Genomic DNA, 14232 nt, shown 5'->3' on the forward strand with positions numbered 1-14232 from the left:
GCGGTGCCGCGGGGAGCGGAGCCCAGCCTCTCCCCCCACCCGCTTTGGTGCCGGAGTCTCAGTGACAAAAAGCTCCCGCTCGGTGCCCAGCGCCTGGCGGCGGTGTCCGACCGCGAACGCAGAGGGCGGCCACGCAGGTGGGGGTGTAGCCCGAAGGGCCGGGCCAGGAGCTGGGGCTGCAGGCTCCGCCGCTGCGCTGTCAGCGCCTGCCCCGTGGCTCTCGGCTGGAGGAGCGGCGGCCGCCTGCCCGGGGCGCGCGTCTGGCTGAGCGGGGCTGGCGCGTCGGGACCACCTGCCGATGCTGTCGCCGCCGCCGCCGCCTCTGTAGCGAGCGCCCAAGCCCGCCGCGGAGAAAGGTCGGTGAGTTTCGGTTTGTTTCTTTGCCCGCTCCGGGTCGGGGGCGGACAGAGGGGCGCGCGGGGATGTCTGCGCCCCTACGGCGGCCGCGCCGGAGCCGGGAAAGCGGGAAAGGTCAGCTGCCGCCTGCTGTAACGGGGGGGATCTTCTGGACGGCGGATGGGGTGGCGGGGCCGCAGGGGTCCCGGGGAGAGGAGCGCGGGGTCTGGCGGGGCGCGCGGGAGGTGGTCCCGGGAGTTGCGTGTCTCCCGAGCGCTGGCGGAGTTGAGCGGGCGGCCGCGGCGGAGAGCGGCGCTGTTGGCGGCTCGGCAGAGTCCTCGGATGCCCCCTGGAGCTCCGGTCCGAGGGAGCTCGCCTCGTGCCCGCGCCGCGCGCGCCCCTGGGTGTGCACGTGCGCGCGCGCTTGTCCCAGCTTCGCCCCCGGCCCGCACACACCCCGGCTCGTCGACTCTCGGTCCCCTTGTCTCGCGCCTTCTCCACCCCTAGAAGTTGCCCCGGGGCCCCTCCCGGAAGGAGAAGACGCTGTGACGGGCAGATGTTGGGGGTCTTTTGTGCAGACACATTCGCCGGGGGCGCTTGCTCCTGGAAGGACAGCGGCAGGACAAAGCCAGCTGGACTCGTGGGGCGCTGCTCGGAAGCGGCGGTCTCCAATCCCGCCTGGGGTGGGGGCATGGCTTGGGGAGCGCTGCGCGGGTCTGGAGAGAGTAGAGAAATCGCCAAAACAGAGTGACGGTGACTTGATGAGGTAGCGGACAGGGGCAAACGAAAGAAAGATGCTCCGGATTGCCGCGCTGTGTGTCTGTCTGCGCGGATAACTAGGCGCCCCGCATTCCCACATGACCGGGTTACCTAGTAGATTTTGCTAGTGTGTATTTGCCCCAAGATGTTATTCTCCACCCGCTCCGATTTCTTTTTCCTAGGGCTTACTGTTGCTAGTAGACGCTCTGCCACCAGAGGGGAACTCGTGGGCGGGGGAGACTGCGGAGGAGAAGAGAGGTGGTTATTTATCCTATAGAGACAATTAGGAGCCGTGACGCCCCCTTCTCGGCCGCCAGCCCTCCACACCTCAACCGCCTTGCTCCACCTCCCCAGTGTACCCGCTCCAGCCCCGCCGGCCCGGGAGGGCGCTTGGATTTCCTTCTCTGAGGCGCGTATCTAACCCTTCCTGCATGTATTTCACTGCAGGCTGAAGAAAGCTCAGTCTCAATTGTGTTTCCTGCCTGTCAGCCTCTTGCCTCCTAAACGCGTACCATTTCCACTTGATGTCATCATGCAGAAGGGGGTGAAAGAGACTCGGTGACAGATTCAGGTAACCCCCCACGATCTGGGTAGCCGCCTGGGTGTCTCTGGGTCATTTGGGCCGACAGTGCTGGCACAGGGCTGTTTGGGTGGTTTCTGCATCAGCATCGTTCCTATCTGTGAGAAGGTGTGGGGGCTGCTAAAACTCCAGGTTCAGAGAAAGAAATTGCAAATGACTTTATACCTTCCCTTTGAAGAAGCCATTGGAGGGAGGTGCAGGGTGAATTTGAGATTGTAGAAATCCCACCTGGTTTCCTTTGATGGGAATTTTGATATAATTAATACACAGGCGGTTGTATCTGAATGTGAGGTTTCCATAGATGCCTGCTTTCTTATCTGTAGTAATATATTTAGGCTTCAGTCTAGAGGTGGGGTATCCTTTGTTGAAAAGGTGTCATTGGAAGGCTGATTGTACTTTTGCCCAGTGCTCTAATTGAGCACTGGTCAAATGAGGTGACCTTCTTATGAAATACTTTCTCCTGTTCCTTCATTGTAATAGTGTTTGTAATATTAAGAGAGACACCCTAGCAGTGAGTACTGGGAGGTGGAAGGAAGGGCCGTTGGGGGCAGCAGAAAGAGAACAGAGAAAACAGCTTGAGTGAAGTTTCCATTTAGATAGCCATGAACCTCTCATCTGTATTTTATCTTTAGGTTATTGGGGCTTTTCCAAAAACTCTGGCCTGTTCTTTTCTTTCCAAGGATAGTTCTGTTTTGATGTCAGCCTAACCGGATCTGGGGTTATCTTGGTAAGAGTGCAATGAAAAAACATAACCTTCAGACTTAGCAGGATACTCCGGCATTAGCATTTTCTCCTAGAGGGCAGAGTCCTGCGCATCCTACACTAGTAGCAGGGAATAAGGATGGTTATGGAAATGGGCTTTCGATTTTTCTTGTAGGAAGACAGATTGCTGAGGGCCAAAGGCTCCCGGTATACTCTCTTTTACACTGCAGTAGCACCTTGGTATCTGTGACAGATTCTCTCTTCACCATTTTCCTCCAGATCCCTTGAAAAATGAAGTTAAAAACTTGAAAGATTTATTATTCACCTCTAATGTAGTTTTGTTTTGGAAGGTGACTTTAAAACCATAGGTGACACTAGCATTTATCCTTCTACTACAAGCATTCAGGAGTCACTAGTAAAAGTAGTTGGGTTATCTAGTCCCAGGTGAAACAAAGGCCAGTGCTTTGCAAAGATCAGATGAGTAATATGGTGCTAAGCTAGAGGTATTTTTGACAAGTAATTTTTATGTCAGCAATAGTACAGGGTGTGTACTGTGTTGCTGCAAGAAGAAAACACATGTGATGGCATAATAAGGAATGTAATAATGCAATAGAAACAAGGGTGTGGCTTTCTTTTTTAATAGAATAGACACTTCACACACAAAATTCCATATGGCAAAACAGTAGCCTGCGCATGTAAATGCACGTCCAAGAACAAAGATAGCCACAGTGCAGTGTTAGGTTTCATTGTGGTTTTAAATTGTGTACAGTGATAAATCATAATAAAGTGTCCATTGATGCTTATTATTTTTTTTTTTTATAAGAAGGAGGCTCCCCACCCTCAGATGTGTTTAGCTTTAGGCTGGAGGATCCCTAGACACTATTAGACTGATCTTTGTCTCCAATGCCTGCTTCCTTTCTACAATGCTCATTTATTCATTTAGCAGATGTTTATTGGCACCTGATAGATAATGGACTCTGTGATAGGTAATGGACTCAAGGGGTTGGGATTGGGTGTAGGGGGAGACACAAAATTCAACTCCCTATAGGAAGACCTGATTCTAATTAACTTCGATGGAACCTCAAGAATGGTAGGATTGGACTTCTGGGGAGATAAAATATGGTCATCCACCCTTGACTTTAATGCCTTTTTCACTGAGGAGCTCACTGCTTCATAAATGGCTGTTCCTGTTGTCAGAAGGTGGCCTTTTCATTGTAGTCTTTTTAGCTGAATTCCATACAGTTCAATCCTTACATTGTTGAGGGTCATTCTGGTTTCATTTCTGATTTCCTTAGAGTTGTTTGAACCCACGTATACTGTCAGCAACCTCTGCTTTTCAAGATAGTGTTCCGTTCCTGATGAAGCTGAATTTTGAAACAAATGCTGTTTTTCCGTATTATCTGATTTAGAAAACAGATTGATGGGATGCTTTTGCAGATTTTTCTCTTTTTTAAACAGTGACGTACCAGCAAGATAGGTGAGGTTATGCTGCAGTAACAAATACCTCCAAGTCTCCATGGTTAAATAGTTTCTTTCCTTCCCGTGCTGCATCCAGTGTGGTTGGCAGGTGGACCCTGCTCATCGTAGTCACTCAAGGAGTCAAACTGATGGAGTCTTGGTCTTGATGTGAGCTTGCAAGATCATTGCAGCATTGGGAAGAAAATGCTGCAGGGTCTTGCTCTAGCAATTATGTGATCTCACCCAGAGGTGAGTTCCATCACTTTGGCCAGAACTCGGCATATGACCCTATTTAATCCCAATTCAATATTTCTTGTGCTGAAAAAGGGAGAAGTGGATATGGGTGAGTAGCACTAGTGACTTCCACAGTGATCTGGTCTAGGTGAGGTTAGAAAGTGTGTCCTACGGGACCTAGCTCAGTGCTTGGTAGGTATTGGATGTCACAAGAGTATTGACTGAATCAACAACCTGTAATTTACAACCTGTAATTTACTAATATATGGTCCGACCCCAACCTGTAATGTACTACTAATATGTTGATATATTATTTACTAACATGGTTGTATACCGGTCATCAAATAAAATAATTATAATCCTCTCTTTGCCTATTTCAAGTGCATGTTTACTCTGAAGTGAAAGGCCATTAGGTATTTTCAAGGCTGATTCACAAGGAGGTTGTGAGCTTAGCATTATGTAATAGAGAGGCGTTACTTACACACTTTCTCTGCCTCACCATCTGCCTCTTGTTTAAGGCTTCCTGAGTTTGTTTGGAACAGCCCAGGGTAGAAAGAGAGTGGCAATGGGCCTAGGACCACCCAGGAGGTAGCCTCCTGCAGCAGAGACCACAGGGCAACAGATAAGATCTAAAGGGGGCAGGAATGTGTTTAGGGTAAGCTTGGGTCACCCTTTTGTTACTTTGATGTTTACAAAAAGAAATTTGGACAAGAGGCTTTTTCTGGTTACAGGACTAGCAGAACACCCAGAGAGTTAGGGGACATTTGTGCTTCCATCAGCAACTGTGTTGACTAGGAGGGTGGTGAGTTTTAAAGCCTTCCTTACCTCACTCTCCCTAAAAAGAGTTGGATGCTATGGAATAGGCATTGCAAGGTGCTCTGGATTCAGCAGTTGGTGGCTTGCAGAGATTTTGCTTGGGGAAGAGCTTTTCACTTATACATCTTTGTTCACATTGTGATAACTGCATGCACGGATGAGCATTTTTAAGATTTGATAAATACCTTAAGCATAAGCATAGAATTTAACAAAATGATATTGCTTTTGGTTCAGTACTCACCTTGGCAAAGTCATTTTTATAAAGATAGCTCTCCAAATAAGGAAGTGGTATGGTAAACTATGTTAGTCTCCAAGTCACAGTGACTGAGGGACTGAGGGGATATCAGTATCAACCTAGGGAGGTTGAGACCACCCGGCTTCATTCAAGTGATAAGATGTAGCACCCAGAGGGTTTCTGAATTGGGAGATGAGCAGCTGGGAGACCAGCAGGAAAAACCAGATATAGACCATCCAAAAACCCATTCAGGGTGCCTGGGGTTGGGCTGAGGGCCAGGCACAGACTGAGGGAGAAGGAAAATGAAGCCCTGAGGGATAGTCTTGAACTATATTTGGGAAGCCCTAAAAGGCATTTCTATATTTTCTCTGGCCTCTGCATCCCTACCACTTTAATTTCATACCCAAGTCAGCTGGTCAGGTAGAGGACACTTGTGGCGTGAAAGTGGTTTCTGGCACTGCCGATTGTGACGTCATGGAAACCGGAAAGGAAGAAGGCGTTGGTTTTCCTGCTCCTTTCCCCATGGCTTCGAGAGTTACACTGTGTGATCCTGCAGTCTGACTCCATGATTGAAATCACAACTGGGATAAAGTTGGTAGAGATGCTTCTTAATTTACAGTGGGGCTACATCCTCATAAGTTAAAATAAGTTAAAAATATTGTAAATGGAAAATGCATTTAATACACCTAACCTACTGACATCACAGCTCAGCCTAGCCTACCTTAACTGTGCCCAGAACATGCACATTAGCCTACAATGGGGGCAAAATCATGTAACAAAAAGCCTATTTTGTGTTAAAGCATCAAATATCTCATGTAGTTTATTGAAAGTGAAAAACAGATTGGTTGTATAGGCACTCAAAGTATGGTTTCTACTGAAAGTGTATTGTTTTCACACCATTGTAAAGTCAAAAAATCAAAAGTCATAGGTGAAACAGTTGTAAGTAGAGAACCATCTGTGTTTGTTAAATGCTTAAGGATTTTCTATTTCTAATTGACTCACTGTCATTGTAGGATTTAAAGAGGGAGGCCTCAAATAGTGTATCTGTGACCTGCATCTCCTTTGGGTGGTTCTTGACATCCATGATTTCTTGGCCTAGATCATGTTTGGCTGCTGAGGCCTGGACTATGTTCTTCGTGGAGTTGTGAGGGGGCTGCTTGTGATCTCCTGGGAGTGGAGAGGATGCCTTACTTACCCCTTGATGTATTAATGCCTGCATAAATAAAACTCGTTGCAAACATCCTGCATGATGAAACTTACTCAAACATCACATAGACTTCCTGGGTACCTGCCTTCCATGCAAAGGAGGGGTTGAGCAGATGAAGATGTGCTGCTGGTGGGAGCAAAGTTATGAGGAAGTGGAATCTCCAAATGCTGTGTTCTGTGCTTGCATTTTCTCTTTCTACAACCTCCTCTCTCTTGCCACTGTCGCATTCCCACCTACCAAGGAAGTGTAACCTTCCCGGCTCAGTTCTGATGTAGACATCCAGATAATCACACTTAGTGCACTCCTCACTGAGGTTTGACAAGAATTGATGAGATTTTGGTGAAAACTTTGACAGGTACTATGGAAATAGGGAATACTCTTCTTCTTCTTCTTCTTCTTTTTTTTTTTTTTTTGAGATGGAGTCTTGCTCTGTCACCCAGGCTAGAGTGCAGTGGGGCATGATCTCAGTTCACTGTAACCTCTGCCTCTGGGTTCAAACAATTCTCCTGCCTCAGCCTCCCAAGTAGCTGGGATTACTGGGATAATTGGTTTCTATCTTTAGTAGAGACAGGGTTTCACCATGTTGGCCAGGCTGGTCTTGAACTCCTGACCTTGTGATCCACCTGCCTTGGCCTCCCAAAATGTTGGGATTACAGGCGTGAGACACTGCGCCTAGCCAGGAGCATTCTTCTTAATATTGCTGTTCTGCTCCTTAGCAGATTTACTGTTCCCCCTTAGTGACAGTTCCCACTGCCGCATCTTAGTCAAGAACCTTGTTTCTCTCTGGGCTATAACAGTGGTCTTGCTCACTTTCTGACTTTCCCACCCTCACTCCAGTTTGGAAAATGCTGCCACTCTTAGACCACTAGGCCATTAATCCTTCATCCCCTCACTTAATAACTTTTCGTTGCTCTTGTGGGAGGAAGCTCATACTGTTCAGTCTTGCTTTTCAAGTTTCCGCAGGTTGACCCCAAACTTCCTTTCCAACCTTGACTTTTGCTCTGCCTGACTTTAAAACTGATCATTAGCTGGGATGGTTAATCCACTGTTGCCCAAAATGTTTTTCATCGCCTCTTATTCTAGCACATTCTGTGGCCTAAAATGTCCTCTTCCTTCCTCTGCCTCTATCCTATCGTTAAGGCCTCAGTTCAGCTCTGAACTCTTCTGAAAAATTTAACTTGATCACGTTAGCCTTTAGCAATTCTTTATAATCCAAAGTTCCCTGGCAAAATTGCCTCCATGTCTCATTTCATTCAACATTCATTCATTCATTCTACAAAGGGCACTTGTCATAGATTGTCTTCTATTATCACCTAAGATTGAAGTGTCTTTTTCTTTCTGTTTAATTGCAAAGAATAGAAATTCACTCAAGCTAGTTTGCATAAAGGGAGGTAAATTGAAAAGATGTCCCCGGATGTCTTGTCATCAAGCCACATTTCCTAAGAGTTCCGGTGAATGGGACCCTTCCAGTTATCGCTCACCCTGGACCTGCTTAGCTGCAGGAGAGGGTTGGGGCACAGTTCCTTCCAAGAAGACCTGTGGCTGGCTGATGTAGCAATTGTGACCTGCAATTAGCCTACAATGGGGGCAAAATCATGTAACAAAAAGCCTATTTTGTATTAAAGCATCAAATATCTTTTGTAGTTTATTAACACTGTATTGAAGGTGAAAAGCAGATTGGTGGTATAGGCATTCAAGGAGATCTCAGTTCTCTTGCAAGCTCCTTAAAGATGACTGGATGAGGCGTTACACTATTGTGTATCTAACAATGTTTGTACACAGGAAGGGCTCAATAAACAAATCATTGGTGACTCTTTGACAACACAGAAAATGATTTTGACTTACAGTGATTTAAAGGAATTTTAGACCCTTTAGCTTGAAGTCTCAAAGGAAGTTAAGAGAGAAACTTATTTTTAAGAGCTTCCCCTACTTGCATTCATAATGATTAAATGTTGAATCAAATTAGAATGACCAGGCTGCAGTGAGTATACCAATGTTTGGGAGGTGAATGAGGGTCATCATTCTAACAAAATTAATTGTTATTCCAAGTCTGTTTTTCAACTTCCATTTGCCTCCTACTTTGCCCACACACACACACACACAAAAAAACCTCTCATTGGTGACATATAACAGCAGCTTCAGGACTTTACAGCCCACCAGGCCACCCCACAATCTAAAAGGGCAGGCATTGATGTCTGGATTTGCAATGACTGGGTGTAATTGCCCACGGCTGATCACCCCATCTCCCTTTATAATTAAGGCTTCAATGCCTTTGTGATATACATCTGTTTTTCCTCTCTTCTTTTGATTGTGGAATACTCATTGACATGATAGAAACTCTTCTTTGATACTCGAAATGCTTGATCATTATGAGAGTGTTATTATGAAAGAGGGAAATAAGTTCAGCTGCTTGAAGAAAATGACCAAAAATACATTAATATTAAAAATAATACTCTCAGCTGGGCGTGGTGGCTCATGCCTATAATCCCAGCACTTTGGGAGGCCGAGGCAGGTGGATCACTTGAGGTCAGGAGTTTGAGACCAGCCTGGCCAACATGGTGAAACCCCATCTCTACTAAAAATACAAAAATTATCCAGGCATGGTGGTGTGCACCTGTAATCCCAGCTACTTGGGAGGCTGAGCCAGGAGAATTGCTTAAACCTGGGAGGCAGAAGTTGCAGTGAGTTGAGATCATGCCACTGCACTCCAGCGTGGGGGACAGAGCGAGACTTCATCTCCAAAAAACAAAACAAAACAAAATGAACAAACAAAAAACACTCTCAGTTTGAAGGGTAGTGAATGGGGTTGAGATAAATGTCTCAGGAACCAAGTATTTGTTGTGATATTCTTTTGTACTTGTGTTGCTCTGGGGTAGGTTTGCAAATTGCTTCCTCAAAGATTAATAATATGAGATTAGAAGTGGTTGGTGAGCACGTGGACAAATTTGTGTACTTTGGAGAATTTACTGCTTTGTTGCATGAGACATAGGATTACTGCTGTTTTAAGTGAGTAATAGTTAATTCAGCCATGCAGTTAAAGAGGCGTCCTTAACTGGGATAAATACTTCTCCATCCGCTCCCACTCCTTCGCACTGGTACTTCAGAAACTGAAGGTACAGATCCATCTATTCACCTGTGGTGGTGTGTAAAGTGTCATTTGAAACCCCGAGCATCAGGGATTTAAACCACTTATTGGGCAAACAATTGCATTCATTAAATGTATTTGAATGGCTGGGCGTGGTGGCTCACACCTGTAATCTCCACACTTTGGGAGGCCAAGGCGGGCGGATCACCTGAAGTCAGGAGTTCAAGACTAACCTGGCCAATATGGTGAAAACCTGTCTCTATTAAAAAATACAAATTAGCCAGGCATGGTGGCGGGCACCTGTAATCCTAACTACTCTGGAGGCTGAGGCAGGGAGAATTGCTTGAACCTGGGAGGTGGAGGTTGCAGTGAGCTGAGATCGTACCAATGCACTCTAGCCGAGGCGACAGAATGAGACTCTGTCTCAAAAAAAAGAAAAAAAAATAATGCTGAATGCCTATGTTTTTCCATGCATAATTCTAACAAAAATCCCTGCCTTCTAGCGTCCTGTATGTATTTAACTCATAATTAAGTTGGTGTTTCTGTTTTTTTTTTTTTTGTAATGGCAAAGCTAAAAGGGTAGAGAATAAAAGAAATGTATCTGATATTCTCTCAATTCTTGATACCTTAGCATATGTGCCTGCCTTACATGGCTCTAATTCAGGTAAGTAATTATGAACTGGAATTTTAAAAAGTAAGATGGGTTTGGGTTTAAATTTCACGTCTGCCGTGTGACCTGAGTGCACAAGGTCTGACTGAGCTTTGTTCTTCAGCTGCAAAATGGGGGAGAAGCAACCTCATTAAGTTCGTGTGAGAAAAGGAGAGACTTACATATAAATGCTTAACGTGTTGTCCTCCACAATGTAAGACTAAATAAATGGCAGCTGTTGCTAACGTCATTACACCCAGCATCTACCATCCACCAATCACTGGGCTCCGTTCTGGCAATATCGGGATGAATAGGCATGGTCTCACCTGAAGAAGCTCTTAAGCTAGCCAAGGAGGTAAGGACATCCAAATAACTACAGCCTCCAGCGTTTACATGGGAGTTTCTTTTGCATGTCATTATTATCAGAGTCTTTCGGTTGGAAAGTCTTTGTAAAGCTTTAAGTGGGTCTGAGTTTAAAATGATAGGCCTTCTCAGGAGGAAGCGGGAAAAAGCTGGAAGCAACTGGAGGAGAGGAGTCTGAGAAGGGGTTCTGAGCTAGCCCATAGGCAACCTGGGCCTTCCTTAAGGGAGACGAGTCGCGTTTCTCCTGTGGCTTCACTCTTCCCAAGTGAAATGAAGGACATCTTCTTTCCCAGGGTCTGCTTTCTTGGAAACAGAGTGACTCCCAGATTTGCCCATGACTAAGAGCATACCTGGGTCATGGAACTTTCCATTTTAAAACAGTCCCAGAAAAATTGGGATGAGCTGGTCACCCTCCAGTCTTGTTCTGTGATTGTCGTTTGGCATCCTGAAGCAGGCTTTGTAGAGATCTAACATGGTTAGTAGAGATACAGCCATCCTACAAGAGAGGAGCAAATGGGGCAGAAAAAGATGGGAAAAAAACATCGTGGCTTTGGCAACCCCTTTATTAGGAATCTGCTTTTTGGAATGGGCTATTTATTATGATTATTAAAAAGAAGAGAACTGTTTAATAAAGGCAAGGAAACTAGGCTATACAATATAAAGTGAATGAGACCTTTTAGAAATTCCTCTTAAAAAGGGGTAGCTGCTTGGGGCCCGGTACACACTAGACACTCAGTAAAGACTTATTGAAATGGTGGCATCAATTTTTTCTTCAGAAATATTTTTGAAAGCTGCATAGAGAAGTGCAAGGGGCCTCTGAGACCTGCATTCCAGGACAGGTTGAGTGGCTGAACGCTGTGGGCTTTGAACCACTCTGTGCCTCACTCTTCTGGGCCCTTCCATCACTCATTTGAAAATGCATGCGTCTAGATATGCTCTGGGCTTCCTGTGCTGATATCTGAGTGTGTTTATGTATGAGCTGATGCTCTTCATGACTGTATTTTTTTCTTTCTGGTGGAACCACATGATGCTAGCAGACGAGTTGCTTTGTCTTTTGTTTGAAGCTAGGGTGCCTCTGGAACGTTCCTGTGTTGTAAACATGATGGCAGTGTGGGCTGGGTGGAGTGGGGCACTGTGTACTCAGCACCCTGTGTTTTCTTTCCAAAGATTCCAGAGGGTTTTTGTGATGAGTCTGTAATACTAAGTGGTGGTTGGGAAGGGAACCAGGCCTGGTTCCACCCTATGGCAGAGATCTTAGAGATCTCAGGAGCTGGACTCCAATTTGCCAGCATTTCCTCTCTCTCTCTCTCTGAGTCTCCATTACTAACATGTGGGATTGATGGAGACTGTTAAGGCCCTTAGCCAAGCCACCGATTCTTCTAGGATTTCGCTGATACCGCAGATGATAACCCTTTGTGCTCTCTTTCTCCTTGGAACCTTAGCAAATTGCCGGCAACAGTGATTAGTTTGTCGGTTGCCAGTTCTGTAAACCTCATGCACAGAGCACCTGAAGGCAATTGCCAGACACTTGCGTGTCTCTTTCCCATGTAATCATGATGCACACCAAGATACTGTATTCACTGTGTTCCTGGCACGCCAGATTTCTTCATAGTCTATTACTTCACCGAATAAAAAGGCAAATGACTTGTTTTTGGAAGGGGAATCTTATAGGCAAACAGAATGCATTTAATAAATTGCCTTTATTTTTGCACACAAAGTGCTAAATATTAGTACAAAGAGTTCATTTCTCTGCAGATTAAGTACAGGCTAATCTATGTTTTGGATTTTGGATTTTTTTTGATTTTGTAATATTGGCATTACACTTAACATTCAAACATTATATTTACTGGTTGAGCATTCCATGTCTGAAAATCCAAAATCCAAAGTGCTCCAATGAGAATTGCCTTTGAATGTCATGTTTGCACTCAAAAATTTCTGATTTGGGAACATTTCGGATTTCGGATATATGAATTTGAATGCCCAACTGTAGTTTACTTTTCTTTTTTCCAACAGGGACGTCAGATCTATCAAAAAGTAATTGTTCATACACCCTATGTCTTATAACAAAATAATAAATTATTTAAGAATTGCATCTCAAGGCAGTCCACACTGCCCTATAAGAAGTCTGTTAATTAACAAGGAAAATGTCTTCACCGGGAAGGAAATAAGAATATGTCAGATTTCACCCCAAATTTATTTCATCTTATTTGTAGAACTTGTGCGTGGAGATGTTAAACCCTCTCTTTGTGCTCCTTAAAATAACATTCTCTTGGGGTCAAATCTAGTTTGCAATGAAGATTGAAAAATGGATGCCATCTAGACAATTTAGAATTCCTCATAAATTAGGAGGACAGTGACAATCAATTTTGGATTCTCAACCTGATTCAGCCTTCTTATAGTTGCCTCGGCATTCATTTGATTTCATGTCTTTGACTGTTGCAAAGGACAACAGTATTAGCTTCTGTTACCGCTTTTAGGAAAGGTGAATGTGATTTTACTGAGACAAAAACCCTAGAAATAGGTTGTTTGCCTGCAAAAAATCTACAATTCTCCTCTCCCCGTCAGGGGAAGCAGTTCTGAACAGGCTCTTTGTCCTCTGGGTTCTGGAGTCTGTTTCCCTCATTTTTATTTCTCCCTCGAGATTCTGACTTGTAAAGAAACAAATTTCTTCCTTTTATGAGGCTTTATAGTACCAGGTGACTGGTGTTGTTCGATATAATCTGTAGTACTTAATAGCTAAGTACACTTTGTTTTCCCCAAGCTGATTACAGTGAAAATAAAATGAGAGGGAGAAGGCTGGGCGTGGTGGATCACGCCTAATCTCAGCACTTTGGGAGGCCGAGGTGTGTGGATCACCTGAGGTCAGATGTTTGAGACCAGCCTGACCAATCTGATGAAACCCCATCTCTACGAAAAATACAAAAATTAGTTGGGCATGGTGGCGTGTACCTGTTGTAATCCCAGCTACTTGGGAGGCTGAGACAGGAGAACCGCTTGATGCACTCCAGCCTGGGCAACGAGAGCAAAACTGTCTCAAAAAAAAGAAAAGAAAAGAAAACCAGAGAGAGAAAGACAACAGTTTGAGGGAGGAGGAGTGAGTAAAGAGAAGAATAAGGGTAAAGAACTGTGTAGGTGTACAGTATTTTTAAAATTCAGTTTTAGTCAAAATGAAGAACAACTGTTGTTTACATAGTGGTGTTGGCTTCATAATTAAAAACATTTTTCCCGATGTTTTACAAAATGACATGGAAATTTATCAGATACTTTTCCTTCCCTAACTATTTTGGATTCCACAATGTATTTCATGACAACCAAAAGACAATTTGGGAGAGTGGGGGAGATAACTGTAGTACAAATATAGCAGTAGATAGTGTTTATTAGACGCTTGCCTGCTTTCAGTTTAAAGTGCTTTAATCACATTACCTGGGAGGCAGTGGAACCTGGAAAAGTCAGGTGACTTGTCCAAGGTTACGTGGTGAGTTTGTACTGGAGCTGGAACTGGGATGTGTGACCTTGGGCAGTCTGGCTTGAGTCCTTCCTCTTCACTGCCTGTGAGCCACACTCACAACTGGGATTAGGGTTCGAAAGCATTTTGAAAACTGGTTCAGTGTAACGTAATTTAGGAAGAGATCCGACTTCTTCGCCGATCTGTCTTTGGGAACAAAGATGGACAATTTTGGCCACCCATCTGTTGAATGTGTTTGATGTTAACTTAGAGAACGGGTTGTTTGAAAACATGGATGTCAAGTTTTGTAGGGAAATTTGCAGCGAGATTTCTGGCTATTACCTGAGCTTTGTCCTGTGCTAA

The 14232-nt window shown here is 44.8% G+C and overlaps 1 protein-coding gene across 9 annotated transcripts in view; it reads left to right on the top strand.

Moving 5' to 3' along the window:
- The first annotated feature begins 258 nt into the window (after positions 1–258).
- Positions 259–14232, top strand: part of RNF152 (ring finger protein 152) — an 86440-nt gene continuing 72466 nt past the window's right edge. For 4 of the 9 annotated variants that reach the window (XM_050767913.1, XM_050767928.1, XM_050767916.1 and 1 more), the window contains exon 1: positions 998–1666. The gene's annotated coding sequence lies outside the window, so the exon portion shown is untranslated. Of the gene's footprint in view, positions 361–748; positions 1667–14232 lie in introns of those variants that run through there. The other 5 variants (XM_050767915.1, XM_050767919.1, XM_050767912.1 and 2 more) reach the window with 5 other exon arrangements.

The sequence above is a fragment of the Macaca thibetana genome, chromosome 18 (assembly GCF_024542745.1).
Source record: "Macaca thibetana thibetana isolate TM-01 chromosome 18, ASM2454274v1, whole genome shotgun sequence".
NCBI lineage: Eukaryota > Metazoa > Chordata > Mammalia > Primates > Cercopithecidae > Macaca > Macaca thibetana.